Consider the following 24,088-nt stretch of genomic DNA (forward strand, 5'->3'; position numbering starts at 1 on the left):
GCTCTTCCCTGACCCCAGGTGGACGTCGTCTCCCTGTCTGGTGTCTTACGGAATGAATGTCCCTGTCTGGTGTCTTACTGAATGTCACTTTCAGCCTAGAGACACAGTTGTGTGCCTGCCCCTTTTCCTCTGCTGGACGGTGAACGGTGCTTCCTTATTTCTGCATTTTCTAGTTTTCTAAACGACATGCTTAGTGGACAAGAGTGTGATGAGTCATTGACACATGAAAGGAGGTATAGGAACTTTTGGCATTCATTTCTGCTGTATGATTGAGTTTATTTTTCTAGGATGGAAGATTTGACAAACCCAGAGGATATCCGAACAAACATCAAATGTGACCGGCAAGTGTCACTTTATGGTTATGTAAGAGGAGCACACTTGAAAAGTAAAAACCAAATTCACATGGCTGGTATTCTCTTGTTGTAGAACATACTAGAATTACACATAAGATTCTTGGGATGGCTTCATTTCTCAGGAAAACTGAAAAATGACCAAACAAGGGAAGATGGCCTTGCTGGAGGTTTTAAAAGTAACCCAGCTATGTGTAGGCCTGCAAAGGTGTTACCGAATCCCCTCTTCTCTGACCTCTTGTCTTGCAGCTAGAGGGATACTATTCCAGTATGGCATGATGCCCTTTTTTAGGGTCATGGTTTAAGCCCTTGGACTGTCGATCTTTTTTTGTTGTTGGTGGTGGTGACTGACCCCATCAGTCATGCTCTTTAGAAAGCATGCATTTGGATGTTTCTATTATTATTATTATTATTATTATTATTATACTTTAAGTTCTAGGGTACATGTGCACAACGTGCAGGTTTGTTACATATGTATATATGTGCCATGTTGGTGTGCTGCTATCCCTTTCCCCTCCCCCTATCCCACAACAGGCCCTGGTGTGCAATAGTCCCCACCCTGTATCCAAGTGTTCTCATTGTTCAATTCCCACCTATGAGTGAGAACATGCAGTGTTTGGTTTTCTGTCCTTGCGATAGTTTGCTGAGAATGATGGTTTCCAGGTTCATCCATGCCCCTACAAAGGACATGAACTCATCCTTTTTTATGGCTGCATAGTATTCCATGGTGTACATGTGCCACATTTTTTTTCTCTTTCTTTCTTTTTCTTTCTTTCCTTTTCTTTTTCTTTCTTTTTCTTTCTTTTCTTTCTTTCTTTCTCTCTCTCTTTCTTTCTTTCTTTCCTTCTCTTTCCTTCTTTCCCTCTCTTTCTCTCTCTCTTCTCTCTCTCTCTTTCCTTTCTTTCCCTTTCCTTCCTTCCCTTCCTTCCCTCCCTTCCTTCCTTCATTCATTCCTTCCTTCCTTCTTTTCTTTTTCTTTTCTTTTCTCTTCTTTTCCTCCTCTCCTCTCCTCTCTTTTTTTTTCTTTTCTTCACAGAGTCTCACTCTGTCACCCAGGCTGGAGTGCAATGGCACAATCTTGGCTCACTGCAAGCTCCGCTTCCCAGATTCACGCCATTCTCCTGCCTCAACCTCCCTGAGTAGCTGGGACTGCAGGCGCCCGCCACCACATCCAGCTAATTTTTTTATTTTTTTTTGTATTTTTAGTAGAGACGTGGTTTCACCGTGTTAGTCAGGATGGTCTCGATCTCCTGACCTCGTGATCCACCTGCCTTGGCCTCCCAAAGTGCTGGGATTACAGGTGTGAGCCACCATGCCCAGCCTGTGCCACATTTTCTTAATCCAGTCTGTCACTGATGGACATTTGGGTTGGTTCCAAGTCTTTGCTGTTGTGAATAGTGCTGCAATAAACATGCGTGTGCATGTGTGTTTACAGCAGCATGATTTATAATCCTCTGGGTATATACCCAGTAATGGGGTGGCTGGGTCAAATGGTATTTCTAGTTCTAGATCCTTGAGGAATCGCCATACTGTCTTCTACAATGGTTGAACTAGTTCGGACTGTGGATCGTTTTTAACCCCTAGTCAACGGTAGATACTTACTGACTTCTTGTCAGCTGAAGCTGGCTTTTTGGGTCCTGTCTTCTAGGGGTAGGAGATTTTGCCATGAGTGACATCAGTTTCCTCCCAGAACTTTGTGCTCTTCCTGAACAATGAAAGAAGCGCTGTTTAAATAAGGAGTAGCTGGTTTATGCGCCTCTTTCTGGAGTTGGGGGTGTGCTGTATGACAAACACGCTGTCTTTGTTGATCTTGGTGGCAGCCATGGTTTTCAGGCATCGGTGAGGCGGGAATCATTGCTCTGAACTCTCATTATTCTTTCTGAATCTATTTTTTCATCACAAATAGTAATGTACGCAGCTTTTATTTATTGAAGATTTCTCTCTTGTACTTACAATAAAGACTCAAATGCATATTGTAAATATGTAGAATAAAAAGAATACCTTGTTTTCATTGTACCAAGCAGAAGAGTCCTGTCCTCCATGCCTCTTTGTTCCATGGCCCCAGTGCGGACCCTGCTGCCTGTGTGGTGCCTGCACGGCCCATCTTCATTTCTACAAAATCAGTGTGCTTTCCAGCTCTTGTTGGTCTTTTTCTCATTCTCAGTGGTCTCCTCATTCTGTATTTTAAGGTGGATTTCAAACGTTTATATCTTGTTCTGAAGTGGAATGTTAATTGGGTTAAAATCGGGGTTATTTTAAAATGTTAGAAAAACTCGCATTCTTGTAGCACTGGAACTGAGGTTTTTCTAGTTAGGTGTTCAGGTTATCAGGTTATATACTCCCTGAACTTTGGAAAAGTTTAATGGAGATGGGGGTCCATTTCAAGCTTTGTTGTAAGGATTTTCTTTGCTTCTTTTTTTTTTTTTTGAGACGGAGTCTCGCTCTGTTGCCCAGGCAGGAGTGCAGTGGCGCGATCTCTGCTCACTGCAAGCTCCACCTCCCGGGTTCACGCCATTCTTCCGCCTCAGCCTCCTGAGTAACTGAGACTACAGGCGCCCGCCACCACATTTGGATAATTTTTTTGTATTTTTAGTAGAGATGAGGTTACACCTTGTTAACCAGGATGGTCTCGATCTCCTGACCTTGTGATCCGCCCACCTCGGCCTCCCAAAGTGCTGGGATTACAGTCGTGAACCACTGTGCCCGGTCTCTTCTCTGCTTTTTGAGGCATTAGAAAGGTTCTCAGGAAATGTGTCTAAGATAATTTTGAGAAACTGCGTGAAACCAGTGTCTCTCCAAGATCTTTGTGCTTTCCTCATGTGCCCTTTCCTGATGGTCTTGACAGGACGAGGTTGGGCCCACCCATGAACTGGTCCAGACTTTCATCTCCACTCACTCCACCAAGATGGCTTCAAGTCGAGTGATGCTCTTTTCTGGTTCCAAGCCACTTGGGTCAGAGAATATAGATAATCACGGGTAAGTCTGCTTTTTTTCCTATTTTTAATTAAAAGATATATTATGGAAGATTTTATCATCCGTAATTCTGCCATCATAACGCATTTTGTTGGGATTCATTCTATTTTTTGTTTTTCTTTGTGTGTGCATGTGTCCCTGAGGGCTCTTCACTTATCTGACATTACGAGGGAGTCTTTTCTTGAAATAAAATACAGGATGCCTTTTTCAACAGACCCCAAATGCTCCTCAAATACCACGCCATCTTCCATTGGTGGCTTTTTTGTTTTTTAGGAGACCTGAGGCCACTTGGCTTTCTTTTGGTGGCCGAAACACTAGAGCAGAGTCAGGGAGTTTGTGGCTGTCCAGAAGCCACATGCCTTCTCTCTGAAAGTTTTATTTAGATGATGTTGTATTATCTCATGGGTAGGTTTACACTGATATGTGGCTTATGTGAAAATTATTTTTCAGCCTGGGTTAAGAATTTGTATACCTTTATACATAGTGGATGTTTGCAAAACATTGGTTTTGTTGTACTGATTTATGACTCTCAGTAAAATTTATCTGAAAAATTTGAGATAATCTAGTATGTAGTTTGTTACAATGTGCATAAACTACCTACCGCAGTGACTGACGTAATGGGTGTTATTAGCTACTTTCATTTTTGCATATCCTTCTAGTCATCCTTGTCTACAAGCCTACCCTCTTCTAATAGAGTTACAGTTAAAATACGTAATTTTATTTCTATATTCTCAGCATTTCCTTTTTCTATACAGTCTTTACAGTCTTTATGTAGTCACATTTTGTTATTATTGGTGTATTTTTTTTTTTTTTTTGAGAGAAGGTCTTGCTTTGTCTCCCAGGTTGGAGTGCAGTGGCATGATCTTGGCTTATTGCAGCCTGGAACTCCCAGGCTCAAGTGATCCTCCCTCTTCAACCCTGCAAGTAGCTGGGACTACAGGAGTGCACCACCACTCTGACTGATTTTTTTCTTTTTTTCTGGAGATTAGTTCTATGTTGCCCAGGCTGGTCTCGAACTCCTGGGCTCAAGCTATTCTCCCACGTTGGCCTCCCAAAGTCCTGGGATTACAGGTGTGAGCCACTGTCTGGCCTATTATTGCTGTATTCAAACTTGGCCATCTCTTATGGTATAATTTTTCATTTTTTCTAATTTAGGTTTTCATACTTTTATATATCGTGCTATGATAAATAGGTCTGTATAGTTTTCTTTCATCCAGTGATTTTAGCCTCCTTATGATCTTCTCTATCATTTATGGCACTGGTGACTTAAATTGAATGTTCTTCCTGTGTCATTCCTCCTACGTTTGTTACTTGGCATTTTTAACAAAGAGCTTTCGCTTCTCCTCTTTATTTTGGTATCACTGCTGACTAATGCACTTGCGTTTTATTCTATGGGTTATTTTCCATCACTGTCATTGTTCTTTCTGATGTCTATGCTGTCCCAGATTTGGCCACGGGAGCCTTCAGCCTGTATCCTATGTCCTGTCAACTGTCTCTGTTAGTCTTTAGCATTTCTTACTTTCTGACAGAACAAGAGGATCCAGGCTCATTTTGCCCTCTTCCTGCCTTGGGCCTGGACTCAGCCATTTCTCTTAAGGATCATGTGTTTTTAGCTTAGAAATTAATCAGCTTTCCAAAAGATCTACAAAACACTAACTTCCCTGTTGAGCAATTGTTTTCTAAAATTAGATTTTTTTTAAAAGGGTTATTCCTTTATTCTCGCTGTAAGGTCTTTTGAAGTGTGGTGTTAGGGAACCATGCCTGAGTTTGCTTATTAACTCTTCCAGTGTTTATCAGATCATTTTTTCCCTATGCTATGTCATCTGAAACATCTTAAACAATTCCTTGACATTTTTCTATTTCTTTGTATTTTCATTGACTATATTGCCATTTCTAGATTAGCTGGTTAATGTACAAATTGAATTATTTTGCATTTCCTTGGTAATGTAGGCTGTTGATGCTAAAGGAGGAAAAACAAATGGACTTTAAAACTGGTCAGATGCATCGGAAAGCCATTTTTGGAGATGATTCTATGCTAACATCCTCTCTCCTTTCTTGATCTCTTAATTTTTTTTTCTTACCCAAGTATATACAGGTTGATTTTGTCTTTCTAGAAGATCCAAGATCTTTGGTTTAGAGATATATTCTCTTAATGTTAACTGGTATTAGAATACCCTTTTCTGTATTTTATTTCAATACATTTTGAGAGTAGAAATGATTATATTTTCTTTTAACTTGTGAAGTAGAGCATGGCATACAAATGTTGTATTCACAGTATTTCAAAAAATTACCTTCTTACTGTACAAGTTGTATTCAGCATATAAAGTCTGTCCATCTTTGTTTTAGATGCAGTGTGATTATTACATGTTGATAAGGTATGAATTGGAGGTGGGATCCAAAATTACTGCACTTACTGTAATTTTTAAGCTAATTGTAGGTTTGGTGGTGAATATTTTGTTTCTGCAAAATGCAAATAGCATTTCATCAGAAGTTGTTTTATGGTCTTTCAGACATTTTGTTTTATATCTTTGGTGCTTTTTGCCCATGAAGTATCTCTTTTGTGTGTTTGTGCGTGTGTGTATTGATCTGCCTCTAAATTTCACAGCGCTCATTGTCAGCGATCAGCAGAATCAGGCCTAGGCAGAGAGCTGAGCAGTACTCTAGTAAGTCTCTGTGTCCTGGTTGCCACATTATCTCTGTTGTATATTTATAGATTGGAGAACTCTCTGACCTGTAGCAAAGGTTGGATAGGACAGAGACAATTGGGAGAGAAATCCTCTGCTCTATTGTCCCGTGTGCCCCACTCCGAAATACGCTCTGAAATCTGTATTTAAATATTAAATATGTATGGTGAATGTATTCTTTTTTAATGTCAAAAAATTAAATGATTGGTCAGCCCACTTAATATTTACAGTGCAGGACTGACTTTGCATATTCTCTGTCTTGTATTTTTGCTTTATTTAAGCTAAGCTAGCCTTCAACGTTGGAAGCTGAATTGACAGTTGAAAAATAATGACGTGTATACAAAGTGTGTTTGGAGGATTGCGGATGCAGGGGCACTGTACTGCTAAAGGAGTGTTGGAAGCTCGCTGCAGAAGATGATAAAAGCAGACTGATGTGTATTACCTGCTGAAAGGTAAGCTGGAGGCACAGGTGAAGATTACTAAACCTAATGAGCAGTTTGGCAGATAAGACAGGCTGTCAGGCCATGGCAGTTCAGCAGTGGGCGTGCTGCCTATGAACCAAGTCATTTGTTCCAGAGGCCTACACTTAAATACCACAAATAAAATCTTCCTTGTCATTGATACTTGGTATCACAATGAAACAGATACTATCTTTCAGATTTCCGGTTGAATTACGAGCCATTAACATCTGGTGATTTGAGTTGTAAAATTATTTTTAGTTTTGCCTGTTCACATTTCATCCATAAAGCACAAACAAGATATATTTTCCCACATAAGAATGTAAGCAGTATAAGACTTTAAAACACACTAATGAAATGTACATGGTTACATCCTTCAATGAACTAAAACTTCCATCTGTGATCTTTATTTTGCAACACTCTGAAGTAACATTACAGTCTTTTCAGTGTGCTGTGTCATTTATATCCCTTACCTTATCCTAAGAATCCTTCATTGCCTCTGAGCGTATGAAAATTGAGACATGCATAGCTTCTCCCAGTTGAGCCCATCAGTAAGGAGGAGCTATGTACCGGGGACATTTGGCAAAGATTTTCCTGAGTCTGTTGGATGTAACAGCTCCTTAAGAAAACCTCAGAGTTTACCTTCCCTATGTTTTACCATTTGTAAACTAAGGCTCAGTGATGTAAAATATAACACATTCTGTGCTGTGGCATAACTGCAGCTTAGGTTTTCATATTCAAGACAAGCAGAGGTATAGCTGAAAATGTGTGAGCGCTTATTATGCCTCAAGATCCCTTTGTTGGTTTAGTTGTGACATTTCCAAACAGCTAACTTGGGGCTAAAGCATCTTTCTATCTGGCATCAGTATTTCTAAGTTGCCTTTAAGCTGAATAAACATTTGGATTTTATATTTAATTGCTTCAATGTGAAACACTGCAATTTAAAAATTTACACATATGTAATACAGTATTTTACACTAAATCATAGTGACTAGCAGTCCATTGGCTGAAGAAGTATTATTTTTCAGATCTTCTGCTCTGTGTCATCAGCTGTAGACACTGACCTGGTATTTATCTGGAAGGGCTGTCAGGAGTTCACAGTGCTGCCTGTGGGTTATCTCCAAACCCTTTACATATGGCACTTTAGGACAGGGTGAGTCACAGGTTGCACTAGAAGTTACCTTTGAAATTAGACCTAAACTGTGTGGAACTGGAACCCTTGTACACAAAGCTCTCTACCATCCAAATCCTGCTGAACTCTTAGGAAAGAACAGTTTTCCAGATCCATTCTTTCCACACACAAGATTTTCCACTGCCCAATTACTTACCTCTTTTTTTCTTGACTGTTACGTTTTACTTGACTCTGGAGTCTTACTTTGTACTCTCACCTTTGCATGGGAGTGTACCTTATTTCACCAATTATACTATCTGTTTATCAAAAGCAGAAATAGTTACTTACACCTGAAAATTTGTACTGAGAATGTAGCTGGGAATATGTTACAAAAGTATACTTAAAGTAAGAAATCAAAGGAAGTATATTTAAATCAAAGCAAGAAATCCCATTTCCAAATGGCGATAAAGCATGTGTTACATAGAGAGAGTCAGTGCAGGAAAGTGTTTTAGTAGCCCAGATTCAATTGTACACTGGTGAATAAGCAAGAGTTCTTTTTCATTTTCATCTTGCAATTAACCGGGTATTTAGGTTCTTTTTCTATTCACATATGTCAGATAGAGACATGGGTGTTGTAAATTATTTTGTCAGAATGAAAGCCTGGCAGATTTAATGCTTTCTTCTCTTCTTGCTGTACCTGATATTGATCTCTTATTCATTTCTTGATAATATGTTTGGTTATTTATGTTTTCATTGCTTTTAGTATCAGAGATGGCTTTGGATTCCCAGTTCTGCGTGCTCCTGTCTGGCTCCTGAACCCAGCTGGAGAGGTGAGTCAGTCCCAACTGGTGAAGTACTGAGAAGAAGCTACACAAAAGGCAGCAAGGTATTAATAAGTGTACCTCTGACATTTTAACCACCTCTGACTTTTCCATCTAATGGACAAGTAGTAGTCTCTGTCAGAGCTACGTTTCAAAGGAAAAAAAGAAACTTGAAAGTCGTAAACTGTTTATTAATTTATGCTGTTATTTTGTGTTTACTCAGCTCATTTATATTGACTTGTAAATTAGTAATTTATGAACTATTATCTATCAATTCCTGGCCTACATGTCAGCAAACAAATTTTCTTCTTAATAAAGAATATGGTGGCTGGGCACAGTGGTTCACATCTGTAATCTCAGCACGTTGGGAGGGCAAGGCATGAGGCTTCCTTGAGGTCAGGAGTTCAAGACCAGCCTGGGCAACATAGCAAGATTTCATCTCTACAAAAACATGAAAACATTGGCTGGGCATTTTGGCTCATTCCTGTAGTTCAGGCTACTCAGGAGCCTGAGGTAGGAGGATCACTTGAACCCAGGAGTTGGAGGCTGCAGTGAGCTGTGATCCTAACACTGCTCTCCAGCCTGAGTGACAGACCAAGACACCATCTCTTCAAAGAAGGAATCTAGGGGCGTCAGTGTGTGCACGCAGCATGGCTTGTGAATGCGGAAGTGCATGTGTGCATAGTTGTGCTCAAGAATGTGTTGATGATTATACTTTCTCAGAATGAAGGTAATTTTTTTTTTTTTTTTTTTTTGAGATGAAGCCTTGCTCTCTTGCCAGGCTGGAGTGCAGTGGCACTATCTCAGCTCACTGCAACCTCTGCCTCCTGGGTTCAAGTGATTCTCCTGCCTCAGCCTCCCGAATAGTTGGGAATACAGGCACATGCCACCACTCCTGGTTAATTTTTTGTATTATAGTAGAGATGGGGTTTCACCATGTTGGCCAGGATGGTCTCGATCCCCTGACCTCGTGATCCTCCCACCTTGGCCTCCCAAAGTGCTGGGATTACAGGTGTGAGCCACCGTTCCTGGCCTGAAGGTCATTTTTATAAAGATCTCTCCACAAACTTAGATTTGATTCTTCCTTTAAATATTTTTCTCATTGACATTTGAAAGCACCTGACCATATATAAAATGAAGAATTTTCCTAACTCCATAAAAGGAGAATTATGACATCATCTACTATTTCTGTCTCTTGACTCATAAATCTAAACCATCAACCTGCTTATTTTTGTATACTGTCACACTGTGTATTCCCTGCATTGAATGTCTTTCTATTGATATTCTCTGTAAAAATTGTGGGAAGTTTTCTGCACCCTAAATTTTCTGTTATGGGGATTAAATATCCACTATCTATGTTTTTCCAAGTTTTACAGCAGCAACGGTAAATACCGCCCTCACAGCAGCCTGGTGTTTGTCCTGCTATTGTGTTTCCATCACATTACATGAAGCCTCTTTGTCTTTGTGGTCGTACCCTACTAATAAGTTTTTTTAGAAATTATGTAATATGTGTATATACAAATACCTATATGTATGTGTGTACACATACAGCTGATATCTAGTGAGATTATGTAGGCATGAACTATAGAATTAGCTTGTAATTTTAAGAAAATAAGTTATTTTGTAAAGATAAATCTCATTGTTAAGAAGGGGAATTACAATTGAGTCATTTAGGGATGCCTCAGACTAAGCATAATATGGAGAAAGCCACAATGAAAAGTCATGTTAGAGTACTGCTAGGTTACTCAACCTATCATCACATTTAATTAAAATGTCAGTTTGAACCATGGCCAGTCTATTTTGGTTAATATATTATTGAAATCAACTTGTGAAGTCTTCATTTTAAATATATAATTTGTGTTAATGAACTGGAAAATAGCATTCTATTGCTTGGAAGACACGTTAAAGCCTAAAGAGTTATGACTTTGTAAAAGAAGAAAACCAGCTGGTGATCAGTTGGCATTAGTACATGAAGATACACTCATATTTGGTAATAGCCATTTTTTTTCTAACTAGAGTAAGGGAGGTGGGAATGGGAGGTAGAAACAAGGACACGGATGTATAAAAAATCATAGCACAAAACTGCATTGAGTTCTGAGAATGGATCTGTGATCCGTGCTTCAGTTTGAGAGGTTCATGTGTCTCTTACAAGAAAGGACAGGAAAGCCAGGAGGACAGGAGTGTGTTTGGGCCTGGGCCTGTGCTTCCACCACAAAAGTCAGCAGCTCTACCTTTCTCTTTTCTCTTCTTTATCTAATAATTATCTCCTCTTCAAATTTGGGAAATGAGCTTAATCAAAGATTTGTGTTATTGTTTGTTGGTTTTTGAAATGTGGCCTCAGTGTGTTGCCCAGGCTGGTCTTAAACTCGCAAGCTCAAGTGATCCTCCCTCTCAGCCTCCTGAGTAGCGGGGACTACAGGCGTGCACCACCACACCCAGCTAAGTTAATGCTAACGTATAGTTTATCTGCTTCAGTTTTGAAGGGCAGGATATATGTAGTTCTGTGTGTGTGGGTGGGGAGGGGGGTAGTGTGTGTGTGTGTGTGTGTGTGTGTGTGTGTGTGTATTTATATATTACTAGTCCATCTAGTCCATTGCTGCTACAACAAACTACCACCATGTGAGGACATAAAACAAACTGATTACACTCCTGTATGTCAGAGTCTGATGTGGATCTCCCTGGGCTAAAATCTAGGTGTTGGAAAGGCTACCTTCATCTCTAGAGGGTCTAGGGGAGAATCTTTTTTCTGGCCTTTTCCACATTCTGGAGTCTGCCTCCGTTTTTTGGCTTTGGGCTCTTCTCCACTCTCACCATTAGCAACCTTGCATCCCATAGGCCCTTCTTCTATGGCCACGTGTCTCTGTGGCTCTTTCCTTCCCCCTTCCTTCCACTGTTAAGGACTCATGTGCTTACTTAGTCCTGAATGGAGACGCCATCATCATCCACATGAGCCCACTGTCCTAATCCATACAGGCTCCTACAAGGAAATGCACTAGACAGGGCAGCATGTAAACAACAGAACTTTGTTTCTCACAGTTCTGGAGGCTGAGAAGTGTAAGATCAGGGTGCCCGCAGTGTTGGTGTCTGGAGAAGGTCTGCTTTCTCATGGAGGCTTCCTTCTTGCTGTGTCTTCACATGATGAGAGGAGCAAACAAGCTCCCTTGTGCCTTTAATAAAGGTGCTAATCCCAGTCATGAGGGCAGAGTCCCCCGTAAGGCTTAATCTCCTAATACCATCACCTCGAGGGTTAGGATGTTAGCACATGAACATTGACGGAACACAACGTTCCTTCCATAGCACCAGGGTAGTCTCCTCATGTCAAGGTCTTTACCTTAATCACATGCATGATGTACCGTTTTCATGTAAGGTTCTAGGAATCTATGGACATCTTTGGGGGCCATTATTTTGCTGACCACATTATACATATATATATTCCAGACTAGTATGAAAACAATGCCACTTCCATTGCTTTATGTATGTGGATATATATATATACATTGTCTAATGCTATAATTTTTAAAAAAGTTATAGGCACAAATATACCCATTTAAAAAAACCATTTTTTGCTATTTTACTTCATACTGCCATCTTATTTTTCCTGAAACTGCTTCAACCCTGGGATTCTTTATCGCTATTAGTTTTATTTTATTGAAATATTCATGAATGAGCATATGCTTGTATGTGGATTTAAAATTCACAGTAATTTTCTCATGAATTCATCTGTGAATAACATTTTATAGACAAAATGTCTGCACTAGGATAAGGACAAGAGGAAGAGGTATAATTCCCTTGTTCTAAGGTACCGCCATTCATTATTATTATTTTAAAATATGAGTGTCAACTGATGTTAAAACACAAAAAGGGAGTGGTGGCTCCCGCCTGTAATTCCAGCACGTTGGGAGGCTGAGGTGGGTGGATCACCTGAGGTCAGGAGTTTGACACCAGCCTGGCTAACATGGTGAAACCCTGTCTCGACTAAAAATACAAAAATTAGCTGGGCACGTGGTGTGTGCGTGTAATCTTAGCTACCTAGGAGGCTGAGTCAGGAGAATCGCTGGAACCTGGGAGGCAGAGGCTGCAGTGAGCCGAGGTCACGCCACTACACTCCAGCCTGGGTGACAAGCGAGACTGTTCTTCCCCCGCTCCCCGCCAAAAAAAACCACACACACCCACACAAAGGGATGATTGGCTGGGCACAGTGGCTCACACCTGTAATCCCAGCACTTTGGGAGGCCAAGGCGGATGGATCACATGAGGCCGGGAGTTCGAGATCAGCCTGACCAACATGGAGAAGCCCTACCTCTACTACAAATACAAAAATTAGCCGGGCATAGTGGCACATGCCTGTAATCCCAGCTGCTTAGGAGGCCGAGGCAGAATAATCACTTGAACCTGGGAGGTGGAGGTTGCAGTGAGCTGAGATCATACCATTACACTGCAGCCTTGGCAACAAGAGCGAAACTCCATCTCAACAACAACAACAACAACAAAGCAGATTTATAACTGGACAGTGGAATTGAAAATTGTTTTAACAAATACTCAAAATAGCTAAGGAATTTGTATAAATAAATAGGAAAAAAAAAAAAAAAGAAAACCATCAAGAAGCCCCCAAAAAGCAGATTTGTAAATGGGCAATGGATTTGAATAGACATTTAGCCAAAGAAGCCATCCAGCTGGTGAAAAGGCATATGGAAAGGTGCTCAACATCACTGATTACCAGGAAAATGAAAATCAAAACTGCCACAAGTGGCTTAGACCATAGTGGCGTGCATGAAAGTTTTCAGGCCTCCAGTTGTTGGGAGTGGCTGAGGAGAGTGGGGAGCTTTTGTCTGTAGTTGGAAGAGTGGAGTCTCAACAAGAACCAGTGTATTCTGGACATGTGTGGGCCCTGGAGTGTGCATGGCTGGATGCCTTGTCTACCTGTGCCTTAGGGAGTGACACCATTGTGCTGTGGTCGATCAGAGGGGCAGGTGGCTTTCACAGGGAGTGGGAAGTGGTGGGGGTTGGTTGGTTTGCCTGTGGATGGTAGCAAAAGTGGGTTAGCTTCCCAAGAACTTTTAATAGTAGCCTGTTTTGCTGCAATTCTAGATCCAGACTGGGGTCCCAAGGCATCTTGGTAGTCCACAGCTTCTTAGCAAGTGCATGTTCCGTTGGATCCCCCAGCCCAGCCTGGGTCATCCCCACCTTCTGCCTCCTGGGCCATAGCTCGGCTCTGCACTGAGCCGTCATCCTGTGGTGAGCAAGACCCCATTCTTGGGCTTCAGTGTCTTTCCCTGTAGCATGTAGTCAAGGTGGTGGCTGGAAGGGGCCAAGGAGCCACATCTCACAGTGCCCTGCCGCCTGAACAAGGACCAGAGGCCTGTGGAACACACAGCTCTCAAGTTTCTTCTATTCGATGACTCATCAGCTGCCCCCACATGGCTTTCTAGCTCACAGCAGATCTAGCCTTCTCTGAGCAGTGAAGATGGGATGTTTTATGGTCATTTTCCCTGGTGTACAGAGCCCAAGTGGAGTTCTTTAGCACACCCTAGTCCATCCCCTCTCTAACCCCCGACCTGTCCAGTCTTACCTCCCTTCATATCAAAAGCCCACAGTTAACCCAGAGGGCTTCAGCTCTGCCCTGCCTGACTTTCTAGGGAAACCCCCTCTCCACCCACCCTAATCAGGACACTGTCTGAAGGTTCTCCCTCATTATTTTAAAAGGAGGAGAAATTTTTCTGACACAGAGGTTCTGGTGAAGTGGCCAGCTCCCACATCACAGGATGATAGCAGTTTAGGCTGGACCAGGATAAACAGTCCTGTCCTGGAGCTGGCCATCTGATAAGGAGCTCCAGAAAGTGCAGTGATGGATCCCTGGGAGGCTTTCTGCTCTCCTGATGGCAGGTTTTTGGTGAGAGGACCTATTGGCCACTAGGCTGTCTCTGTGTGTGTGTGTGTGTGTGTGTGAGATATTTTCTTGGATTGACTTCTTTCAGCATGAAGCCTACTGTTTTGCTGAATGTATCTCACTGTTTCCTGAAATTCAGTACATTCGGCTGGCTTAAGGGTCCTGGGACTTCACTGTGTCATATTTGCACAAGCCTAGTGTCTGTGCAGACTGTACACTGGAGTTCAGTTGTAAGACCCTTTTGATCCCTTATTCTGTCCCTGTAATAGAAAAGCCATTTCATTCAATGGACTAGAAACCCAGATATAATGGAGAGATGTTCTAATCTGCCACCACTGGGGCAGTGGCCAGTGATTTGGACTTTGTGGCATAGACGGAAATTTCCAGGTTCTCTAGGTGGTGGGCAGAAGCCTCACTTTTTAAGAAACTTCCCCCACTCCACCCCTACCAATGAGGTCATTGCTTGGAGATATTTTCATCAGTGTTAAGTAGAAGAGATCATTTCCTGATGTTGAATTTCAGGTAAGGATGCCAGCTTCTGTATATCAGGGTGGTGGTGCTTGGTCTGAGACAGGCCTAGACAGCACTGTCTGAAAGGGGACTCAAGGAAGTAGCTGTGAAAGGTCCCTGGGATGTTTTCTGCTCCCCTCTCTACAAGTCGCCTGGAGGGAGATCCTGTTAGTCACTATGGGGTGTGTGTCTGTGTGTGTGTGTGTGTGTGTGTGTGTGTGTGTGTGTGTGTGTGTTCATCACTTGTTGCTGGGGGTGAGAAGAGACAACAAAAGCCTACAGAATCTATAGTTCTCAGTTGATCTCCCATCCTAGTCCAGTCATGGCCTAACATCTTTAGCTCCTGATCGCAGAGGAGACTGCGAATTTGTGTTCATGTGGCCTTGGATGTTGGCAGATTCAGATTGGTGCCCCAGGCATCTGTGCCTGTAACTGCAGTTTCAGCAGGCTCAGGACCAGGTTAAAGGGCCTCTAAGCTTCCTCCAGTGTCCCGGTGCATACATGTGCAATATACTCCCCTGGCCTGGGTCTTTCCTGCTTCTTGCCAGTTGGGTCAGAACTAGCTTATGAATCAGTGTTTTCTGAGCTTTAATAGAATTGGCTCTGAGCAGTTGGATACTTGAAAAGGGCTATGTGATATAGATTTTTAAAGATACATTATTTTAGAGTAGTTTTGAGTGTATAGCAAAATGGAGTGCAGAGTGCAGAGATCTCATATGCCCTCAATTCCTGTACACGCTCGGGTCACTCCACGAACAACCTCCTCCAGCAGAGTAGAATAATTATAGTCAGTGAACTTACATTGACACATCATCATCACCCAGAGTGATACTCTTGGTGGCTCACATTCTACGGGTTTGGAGAAATGTATAATGAGAATGAAATGTTTAATGAATGTATCATTATAGCTGTTATGATATCCTGCAGTATATTTTCATTACTGTAATAATCTCGTGCTCTATTTATTTAGTCTTTCTTTTCCTAACCACTGGAAGCCACCCATCTTTTCAGTCTCCATAGTTTTACATTTTTCTGAATGTTGTATTCTTGGAATCACAGAGTAAATAACTCTCCAGATTGGCTTCTTTCGGTTAGTAATATGCATTTAAAATTCCTCAGTGTCTTCTCATGGCTCAATAGCTCATTTCTTTTCAGAGGTGATTAATATTTCATTTTCTAAATATACCACAGTTGTATTTATCAGTTAAGCTATGGAAGGACATCTTGATTCCTCCTAAGTTTTGGCAGCTATTTTAAAAGCTGCTATAAACATCTGTGTGTAGGTTTTCATGTGGACATAAGCATTTGGGTCATGTGGATAAAGACCTAGGGAGTGCAATTGCTGGATCACGTAATAGGAGTATGTATAGTTTTATAAGAAACTGCCCATATTTGGAGAGTCTTTACGATGGTAGAGGAGAATGTGTTCTCACACTGAAGAATCAATCCAATGAAGGAGGTAGAACTTGAGGATCCAGAAACAATGACGTAATCATGAGAGCTGTTAAAAGATACAATTAGACACTTTGAAACATTCGAAAATATATTTGAGCACTCAGAAATGTATATACTACCCAGCCCCAGACTTCAAGCAGCTCAAAGGTCCAACAGAGAGGCTTAGGGAGGGTGGGAGAAAACTTGTGTATGGTGAATGTGGAAGAAAAGGAAAATACTTGATTGGGTGAAGTGGAGCAGTGGCCTCATTTGAAACACTACAGTGGAAAGCCTGTAGTTAGATGTTAGTTGTTGATTTCTGATTGGTTAAGCTTAGGTTTCCTTTTATTATTTACACTGAGTCAAGTTTTGGTTTGTTTAAGGAGGAATTGGGTGCACTGTAGCCACCTCGGCTTCAGGGCCACTTGTTTATTTGATTATTTTTAACAGAGAAGATCCTTTTAAAAATAGCTGTTGCTCTGGCTAGAGTGCAGTGGTGTTATCATGGCTCACTGCAGCCACAACCTTCCAGGCTCAGGTGATCGTCCCACCTCAGTGCTCCCCATCCTGAGTAGCTGGGACTACAGGCATGTGCCACCACACCACCATGCTAGGCTAATTGTATTTGTTTGAGAGATGCAGTTTCCCTAAGTTACTTAGGCTTCTTTCAGACTCTTAGACTCAAATAATCTGTCTGCATTGGTCTCCCCAAATGCTGGAATCACAGGCCATCTAAATCTTTTATCTCAGATTTGCCTTGTGACAAAAGGAGGGATACTTTTTCTGACATGATGAGCAGAGAAAGGGGAGGTGGGTGCATCCTGTGCATATTCTTTTCTCAGGTGATGGGAGTATGGTCGGTTCTTGCCTAATAGGATATATTTTCTCCTTGAATGATTTGGCAAGATATCAGATGAGAGAAGTTGAATAAACGTTATAAGAACATAGAAAAGATAGGTTATACATGTTGGGTTCCTGAAGAAATGGTGTCATCGGAGAAACAAAACTTTTACTGATTTCTGGAAACATTTACGGCCAATTTTTTGTGTAAGTAATTTGAGTGTATGATGATATCTCTTACCACTTTTTGATATTTTTTCTGGTTCAGCTGAGTGGTGCCATTGAGGAAACACAAAGTGGGGCTCATCCAGGGATTTGATTTTGCCAGAGAAAGGACAAGCAGCAAGTCAGGGAGCTTAAGGTAATTATGAGAAAGTGACTATGTAAAATTACTTAGGTAGAAGGAGACAGATTGGATTTTTGTGTGTTTGGTATTTGGGGTAAGAGGGGTATGCGTGTGTACGTGAGATATGTTGTTTATTCACTCTCTCTCTTTTTTTTTTTTTTTTTGGAGAAGGAGTGTCGCTCTGTCACCCAGGCTGGAGTGCTGTGGCACAATCTTGGCTCACTGCAACTTCCGCATCCCAGGTTCAAGCGATTCTCCTGCCTCAGTCTCCCAAGTAGCTGGGATTACAGGTACCCGCTACCATACCTGGCTAATTTTGTGTGTGTGTGTGTGTGTTTTAAATTTTTTTTTCTTAGTAGAGATGAGGTTTCAGTATGTAGGTGAAGCTGGTCTCAAACTCCTGACTTCAAATGATCCGCCTGCCTCGGGTTCCCAAAGTGCTGGGATTGCAGTCGTGAGCCACCGCGCCCAGCCTGTTTATTCTCTTAAGAGAGAAAATGAGGGGATTGATGGACTGTAGTTCTGGACAAGGTGGAAAACTCTTACAGTGGAAGTACTGGGGAAAGTTCTCTGACAGGCTAGGATGGTGCAGTCAGTCCCTTCACCCAGAAATCAGTAGAATGTTAGCAGTTCAGACTCAAACCTTATGAAAAACAGGTTGTGGAAAGGAAGTCCCTTGCAGCAACTGTCACCATAATCAAGACAGAATGTTTTCAGAATAAAAAGAGTTACCTGCTTTCAGCCCCAGGTGGTAGCTATTGTCTGCCCTGATGATAGGTAATACTAATTTGTGATCCTGATATCTTAAAGTGGGGTCACTCATCTCCGGTAGAATTAAGTTGACAGTGAAGTTGTCCCCTCATCCCCAAAGAGATAAACATAAGGAATGAACTGAAGTGATAAGATAATAACTACTGCTGCCTGGGATCATGAGAGACCTGAAATGAACTGAAAGGAAGTGAAAGATGGCTGAGATAGTGAGAATAGACCCATCTGCAGAGGATCATAAAACCAGCAAATACAAGGTCTTGTGTAAGTTGCCTTCAGAAGCTTTGTCCATGAGAACTCTAAGGACTTCTCCAGACCTGGTGGTTGCTGCTGTGATCTCTGCCCAAAAGGAGCCTCCGACCAGCATCCAAATGGCTTCTGGACCCACTGGACTCTTCTGGAGGTTCACTGGTCTCCCGAGCCATGGCTGTGACTTTTTACTCCCTTTATTACTGCCTGTGTGTAGAATGATAATTGCGTAATTGATAGTGTGAAGACCTCTTGATAAATGGTAAATCTGAACATCTGTATTTGGCTGACGTGTCATTGTGAAACCTCACAGCTTCAGTCAATGTCAGTACAGCTAGGGAGTTTGTACCTAATGCACATATCACTGGGCATAGTCTACAGGCACCTAATAACTCAGGTACCTTAACAGTCACTAATGAGTGTATCTCCAAGGACTAGTCCAACAACACATGACTGGCCTGACTCAAGGTAACTACATGTCCAATCCAGGGTCATAGTGAGTGGACATCTGCCAACCAGGGGTCATTCCTGTGCCTGCCATTGAGCAGTTCAGAAGTGACTGGTGTAAGCAGACATGAGTGAGCTTGCTCAATTCACTATTTGCCTCTTTCGAGGGGATCATACCCAGGATCTAGGTCATTGTGCCTTATCAGAGTCCTACACATTTCACTTGCAAATTATATTTGAAAATTAAATGACCATGTTGCAAGTCATTCACAAGGTATTTTTAAAAATTGCATTCCAGAACCCATATTAACATCCAATGACCTGTAGAAAGCAATAGAGAAATGTATTAGGCAAAAAGTTCTGGCAAAGACCAGTCTGATACTGGCCTGATTATCCAACCTCAGGAATTGGTCACATCAACTCGAAGAGCGAAGAAAAAAAGTACCAGCCTTCTTACTCAAGACATTGGGAATTATCCATTTAAATAGATAAAAGATTTTAGCTAACTAAATATTACAGTGTCACCCTGAAGAATATGTCCCTCTTCCAGAGAACCCAGGAGGTTATGGTGACCTCTGGGAAGCCTGACCAGCAATAACAGTGCAAGTTACATAGGTGCGTGAGTGCAGAAATACAATCTCTACTGAAAGTAAGTTTCATACTAGGCAAGAATAACAGGATATACATAGAACTTTTGCTCACAAAGTCAGATGTACAAATTCAATATGGTTTAGGAGTTAATGGTGGCAAATGCATCATGCTTACGGGAAGTGAAGTAGGACAAATGACTGGAATAGCAAACAACTCCAGGATTAATGATGAATTAACTGCTAGAGCAGAAAATATCCAAGACCTTCCTGACTTATGATGGGGATGGGTAAAGAAGTTGGATGAGATGATACCCAAACATGATTCCCAGGTTTACCTAAACTAAACAATGGAAGACTGTAGAAGATGCCATTAAGCTATCTCAAGAATATGGAAGATTATTATTCACTTCTGATGGGACAGGACTTTATAGGGCACCTGAAGAAATTCCCATGAAAAATCACTTTTACAAAATGTCAAGTTATGATATCCAAGATGAAACCAATGAGTCACAACATTCACATAATACACTGTGCAACCCTGATCTCCTGACTGTCATAAAATGTTTCTTACCTCTAAACCAGAGGTTCATTTTATAATTTAATTTTTCTCATGTTTTCTGTTCTCTTAGCTTAAAAAAAGATCATTACAAACTTTTGTATGTTTTTCATATATGCTTGCAAAGGGTTGTAAAACTTTATTGTGATAATTGTTGCTTTAAGCTGAAATTTCCCTAATCTTTCTTTAGAGATTGTGGCACAGCATGCTAGTTTCCTTTCCATATCCAGTTGTTTTCTGTAATGAATACAGAAATACAGGCACTATTTTGTTACTTTAAATAGACATCATCTCAAGTCTACAAGAATTATCCAAAATGAGTCGGGCAGGTGGCTCAAACCTGTATTCCCAGCACTTTAGGAGGCTGAGGCAGGCAGATCACAAGATGAGGAGCTCGAGACCATCCCGGCTAACACGGTGAAACCCCGTCTCTACTAAAAAATACGAAAAATTAGCCGGGGGTGGTGATGGGCCACTGTAGTCCCAGCTACTCGGGAGGCTGAGGCAGGAGAATAGCGTGAACCCAGGAGGCAGAGCTTGCAGTGAGCCGAGATCGCGCCACTGCACTCCAGCCGGGGCGACAGAGCGAGACTCCATCTCAAAAATAAAAAGAATTATCCAAAATGATATCTAATGACCTTCCTAGGTCTTCAGACACTATTAACGCAGATTGTAGCCTCTAGGTCCTGAAGATTTTACTAGATACTGGTTACTGAAACTGAGTTTTCTTGAGTTCTTTTTCCTTCCACTCTGGTTTCCCACATTTCAACATATCACCTATTTTTGTCCTCAAATGTTACTTAAATATTTTCCACAGAATTGAATTAAATATGAATCATTCCTCCTTCTCTGATTTTTGAAATGCCCCTTTGCTTCCTATGATAATGATTCTTCTGGTCCGTTTTGTAGTTATATATTAGAGTTTGTAAATATTCACAGATTTTGCAATTGCATATAATTTTCTTATTATTTTTTCCTCTTCCTCTAAAGTTGCTGTTATTTCTTTTAACTTTTTGTGGGAAACAAAACCATCTTTCACTTTGTTGATATATTTATTTATAATTGAACTCCTTGATTTTTGCTCAAATTGCTTTTCAAGTTACCCACTTTTAGGGAAGACATTATTTGGGTTTTGTTTAGTGTATCAGGCTTTTTTTAGTTAGTTGTGTCAAGAAGTGTAGACTTTTCTATACATAATATCCTTTTTCCCACAGTAGTTTTTTTTTGTTGTTGTTGTTTTTAAGTGTGTTAAAATAAAGGTCATCAAAAGATGTTTTCTTAAACCTTTCCTTTGCCAAAAATATCTCTAGAGTCACATGGTCCTTTCTCCCTTCTTGCTTTTGTGGGAGTCCAAAGCTAATCTAAACAATTTCATTGGGCAACAAGAGCAAAACTTCATTCAAAAAATAATAATAATAATTTACAGTGTCCCTTCCTGTTCAAGCTTGACTTCTACCTTTACTTTCTGATACGGTTTGGCCATGTCCCCACCCAAATCTCATCATGAATTATAATTCCCATAATCCTCAAGTGTTGAGGGAGGGGCCTGGGAGGAGGTGATTGGATCATGGGGGCAGTTTTCCTCATATTGCTCTTGTGATAGTCAGTGAGTCCTCATGAGATCTTACAGGGTTTGGTCTTGTTTTGTTTTGTTTTTTGGGATGGAGTCTTGCTCTGTTGCACAGGCTGGAGTGCCATGGCACAATCTTGGCTCATTGTAGCCTCTGCCTCCTGGGTTCCAGCGATTTTCCTGCCTCAGCCTCCTGAGTAGCTGGGATTACAGGCATGCACCACCACACCCAGCTAATTTTTCTATTTTTAGTAGAGACAGGATTTCACTATGTTAGCTAGGCTGGTCTCAAACTCCTGACCTCAGTTGATCCACCTGCCTTGGCCTCCCAAAGTGCTAGGGTTCCAAGTGTGAGCCACCATGCCCAGCTGAGATCTGATGGTTTTATACATGTTTGACAGTTGCTTCTTCACATATTCACGCTCTGTGCTGCCACCATGTAAGTCAGACCTGGTTCTCCTTCTGCCATTATTGTAAGTTTCCTGAGGCCTCCCCAGCCATGTGAAACTGTGAGTTAATTAAACCTCGTTCCTTTATGAATTACCCAACCTCAGGTATTTATGTGTATCAGTGTGAAAACAGACTGATACACTTTCTGATAACCATGCTTGAGGAATTGGGGAATTCCGACTACCTGGGATCAAATTGTGCCCCACCCTTAGCAGTCATGTGACCTTGGGGAGGTTACTTACCTTCTCCATCTCAACTCCTGTAAAATCTGTAAATGAGATTGTTTCTGAGGGTTAAATGAGCATAACACAGTGGGGACACTGTCAGGCACATACTACTTGCCAGATGCCAAGTATTCATCTTTATTGAATTAGGACTGTGGTAACCCACTTTAGACTGCGGTAACCCACTTTATGGCTCTCGATTTTGTGTGACGGAATTATACTTAGTGCTTTGTTAGTAAAAGAAAGAAAATCTGAAAGTCCCTGCCATGGAAGGAAGAAATAGCGGGGAGAAAGGGAAGTTGGTAAGTTTCAGCATTTCAGAGCCTGGAGGGACACGTTAGTTTTCTATTTTATGGAGAAGGAGGTGGAGGCAGGATGGGTCCTAAGGTGTCATTCAAGACACACAGCCATAACTCTTTATTGAGAGTAAGCTAGGGCCCCAGGGATTGCTGTGGTCAAGTTGCAGACAAAAACAACCACTCATTGGAAGACAGGAGAGGAGTGTTTAGTTACAAAAGCAGTCAGCCACTCAGATGTATCCATATTCAGTCAGCAAATAAAAGTTGTTCAACTTCGTTGCTAATGGGACCCACTTTACTGAGGCTTTGTATAGAACTCATAGAGGAAGATGGCTTCAAGTAACGAACTACCCTGTGCTTTTCTTAGGTCTAAAAATCTCAGGAAGCTGGTGATGGATGAAAACCTTAGTCCCACTGACACTGCACGAGGGGCCAGGAGAGCAGCAGCATCATAAGCCACAGGGTGGGGCAGCCCAGGCAGGGGCATTCTGAGCTGTTGGGGAGGGGTGGCAGCCAGGGTGGGGCACTGTGAGCTGTCGGGGAGGGCATTGTGAAGTGTGGGGTGGGGCATTGTGTGTCACATGCCTGTGTTCCCACCTGGGCCAGTGGGCTTCAGTCTGTAGGTGACTACAGAAGGAGGAGGAGCACCGTCTGTTCTCTCTTCAGGCAGTTGTTGTGTCTCTCAGCGCTTGTTGGGTTCACAACCTATTAAATAAGTCAACTGGTCTTCACCCTCCCAGACAAGTCAACTCAGGGGAGGCGGCAGGGCACGGGCCTTGGTCCGCAGCCCTAGCTGGGGCTGGGGCCCGGCTGTGAGGTGGGCAGGCGAGCAGCAGGCAAGACCATCTCTGCAAGTGCAGCATAGCCTCGGCCTAGGGCAGCGGGAGTGCGTGGCCAAAGCTGTGAGCAGAGGCCCAGGTGGTGGCAGACAGTAGAGATGCTGCATGGGGAACATACTGACCTGTTGTGTGTGCCCCAGGGACAGCCACGAGTTTGACCAGCAACAGGGGTCAGTGTACCCCTCTGAGTCCGAGATCTATGAGGCAGGAGCCGGGGACAGGATGGCTGGAACTGGGGACAGGATGGCTGGAGCTGGGGACAGGATGGTAGGAGCTGGGGACAGGATGGCTGGAGCTGGGGACAGGATGAGAGGAACTGGGGACGGGATGGCAGGAGCGCCCATGGCTGCTGCTGTACAGCCTGCTAAGGTGACTGTTGAAGTTGGTGAAGACCTCCACATGCACCACATCCATGACCGGGAGATGCCTGAAGGTAAGGAGGTGACGGGTGCCATCTGCCTTCTGCTTGCCTCTGGCTGCTGCTGTCCCCAAGGTTCCCTTTGAGGCATCCCCCACTTCGAGCTCCTTTCTGCCTGTAGTCAGCTTTCCCGGGGCTGCCCAGGAGCACAAGCTGGCTCTGCCTTGCATTCCCACCCCTTAGTCTTTCCCCAGTTTCTTTTCGCCTCCCCTCCCAGTCGCTCAGTTCTTGCTCTCTCATTTCATTCTCCCAGGCTGGCATGGG

The 24,088-nt window shown here is 42.3% G+C and overlaps 1 protein-coding gene across 1 annotated transcript in view; it reads left to right on the top strand.

Annotated features, from left to right (window-relative positions):
* The window catches only part of LOC111551970 (arf-GAP with GTPase, ANK repeat and PH domain-containing protein 11), a 52,554-nt gene that overhangs the window by 9,832 nt on the left and 18,634 nt on the right, over positions 1 to 24,088 (top strand). Inside the window, 4 exon segments of the mRNA XM_023226052.2 lie at positions 3,196 to 3,326; positions 6,289 to 6,459; positions 8,340 to 8,406; positions 22,935 to 23,839. The gene's annotated coding sequence lies outside the window, so the exon portion shown is untranslated.

The sequence above is a fragment of the Piliocolobus tephrosceles genome, chromosome 9 (genome assembly GCF_002776525.5).
Source record: "Piliocolobus tephrosceles isolate RC106 chromosome 9, ASM277652v3, whole genome shotgun sequence".
Lineage (NCBI taxonomy): Eukaryota > Metazoa > Chordata > Mammalia > Primates > Cercopithecidae > Piliocolobus > Piliocolobus tephrosceles.